Source organism: Tupaia chinensis, unplaced genomic scaffold (genome assembly GCF_000334495.1).
Source record: "Tupaia chinensis unplaced genomic scaffold, TupChi_1.0 Scaffold143646_1, whole genome shotgun sequence".
NCBI classification, from domain to species: domain Eukaryota; kingdom Metazoa; phylum Chordata; class Mammalia; order Scandentia; family Tupaiidae; genus Tupaia; species Tupaia belangeri.
Genome location: NW_006203494.1, coordinates 877,920 through 880,313, shown reverse-complemented (window position 1 = coordinate 880,313; position 2,394 = coordinate 877,920). Strand labels below are relative to the sequence as shown.

The window sequence follows — 2,394 nt, the reverse complement described above, 5'->3', positions numbered from 1 at the left end:
TGGAGCTGCTGTTTTCAACAGGTTGGTTTTTAATTTCAGTCATTTCTATGGTGACTAATACCACTGAATCAACACGTTCCACAGTGCTTTTAAATAAACAAACTCTTACTCATCTCCTTCTAAGAACAAAAATTGCCCCGTTTCTCTGTAGACTGCGCGCTCCCCCGGAGAAGATGGAAGACGCGGCCCGCCTCCCGGCAGCCCCGGGGAGACGCTGGCCCAGGTCCCCGTCCGGGAGCCGGTGTTGCTCCCGTTCTGGTCAAGCGTGTTATCTTTGCCACTGTGGATTGAAATCTTGATAAAATAGATTATATGCCCCTTGTTTCACTTTAAAAATCTGCAGGCCACGACAGGTCCTCTATGGATTCGGTCACCAAGGCCAGCCTCGATCGGGCCACCCGGGTGTCGGGAGGGCTGCGCCGACAGAGGAATACTGAAGCGGCTCTGACGTTCCCTGCCGGGCTCCCCTCTGCTCTTCTGCAGGGCACCTCACATTACCAAGGGCCCCGCCCACGAGGAGCTTCCCGCACCACCTCCTCCCAGCTGCACGGCTCCTCTACCACTGACCACTGACGGGCAGCCCGGGTGCCGGACGTGACCAGGAGCAAACAACGCCCACACGGGTCTTACCACATCTGTCTTCATTGAGTGCCACAAGGCTACCTTGAAGCCTCCGCTACATCGTGGCTAGCTGAGGGTGTCAGACAAGTCACCCCAACACAACGACCGTCCTGGCTCTTTCTGGGCAGAGACCTCGTTAACGCTGAGTTAGGAAAGGCAGTGTCCGTGTAAACTCTGGAAACCATAAAACAAGGTAAGTGTAGCCTGAGAATGTAACCGAAGGGAGGAGGACCCACAGAAAACTCCTAACCGCATCAACACCCTCCAGGTAGACACAAACAGGGCCCGACGCCTCCCGTTCCAAAGGTGACCGCGTGGCCAGCTGAGGCCGTCAGGGACAAGGAGGCGGAGATGGTACAGTGCGCAGCTCTCCACCCCGCGGAGCGTCTCCTACACCCCTACTTTTAGCTTACCACCTCCGAATTTATTACAAACGTTCGAAACCTAAGGAGCTCCTTAGATTTGCCTACTGGTAAGTTTCACTTTAACCAGGAAACAGAGCCTCAGAGGACCCGGCTGCTGCCACGCCTGCCACATCCACGCACTCAGAGCAGAGCCTCAGAGGACCACGTCCATGTGCTCAGACAGAGCCTCAGAGGACCCGGCTGCTGCCACGCCTGCCACATCCACGCACTCAGAGCAGAGCCTCAGAGGACCACGTCCATGTGCTCAGGACAGAGCCTCAGAGGACCACGTCCATGCGCTCAGACAGAGCCTCAGAGGACCACGTCCATGCGCTCAGACAGAGCCTCAGAGGACCACGTCCATGCGCTCAGACAGAGCCTCAGAGGACCACGTCTAGCGCTCAGAGCAGGGCCTCAGAGGACCACGTCCACGCACTCAGAGCAGAGCCTCAGAGGACCCGGCTGCTGCCACGCCTGCCACATCCATGCGCTCAGAGCAGAGCCTCAGAGCCACTTCAAGGCCAGATCAACTCACTGCTCACCCAAGAAGCTGTCCCCGACGTCCCTGCCGCCACCCTCCTCCTCCCCTGGCATTTAAGGAGCGTACCACCCATGTCCCACTGCCCTCTGTTAATCAACGTGCTCGACCAGACGGAGACAGCCTGCAAGCTCCCCGAGGGCAGGCTGCCCGTGTCCGACGAGGAGGTCACCCACAGGCCCCGCGGTGCTGCAGTCCTGCATGCTCGATAAAACCCTGTGGGTGACTCTCGAATGCTCTTGGAGCAGCAGGGACACTAACACCTCCCACATAGCCCTGGCCGCGGGCTGTGACAGCTGTTATTTGTGGGTTCGTGTGGTACAGTGGCAGGTCAGTCCTGACGGCACCCCCACAGACCAGACCGTGCCGGCCCAGGGCAGCTGTCTGCTCTCCAGAAAGAGCCCTGTTCTTGGAGCCCTGAGTGTAGACCTGAGGGAGGGCAGTTATTCGTTCTCAGCCTTCAAGGCCAGCTCCCGGGTCGGGCTGGCTGTGCTCCCACCTGTCACTTCCACTGGAGGGGCACAGCAGACCGGACACCCTCTCCACTCTCCTCTCCGCTTTCCTCTCTGCTCTCTCCTCCCCTCTGCTCTCTCCCAAAGAGCCCTGTTCTTGGAGCCCTGAGTGTAGACCTGAGGGAGGGCAGTTATTCGTTCTCAGCCTTCAAGGCCAGCTCCCGGGTCGGGCTGGCTGTGCTCCCACCTGTCACTTCCACTGGAGGGGCACAGCAGACCGGACACCCTCTCCACTCTCCTCTCCGCTTTCCTCTCTGCTCTCTCCTCCCCTCTGCTCTCTCCCCCTCCTCTCCCTCCCCCTCCCTGCTCCCCCTCCCTC

General features: G+C 59.2%; 1 long non-coding RNA gene across 1 annotated transcript in view; it reads right to left on the bottom strand.

Moving 5' to 3' along the window:
- Nucleotides 1-228: 228 nt before the first annotated feature.
- The window catches only part of LOC114005331 (uncharacterized), a 48,748-nt gene continuing 46,582 nt past the window's right edge, over nt 229-2,394 (bottom strand). The window contains exon 3 of the long non-coding RNA XR_003547201.1: nt 229-795. This is a non-coding gene — a long non-coding RNA (uncharacterized LOC114005331). The remainder of the gene's footprint in view (nt 796-2,394) is intronic.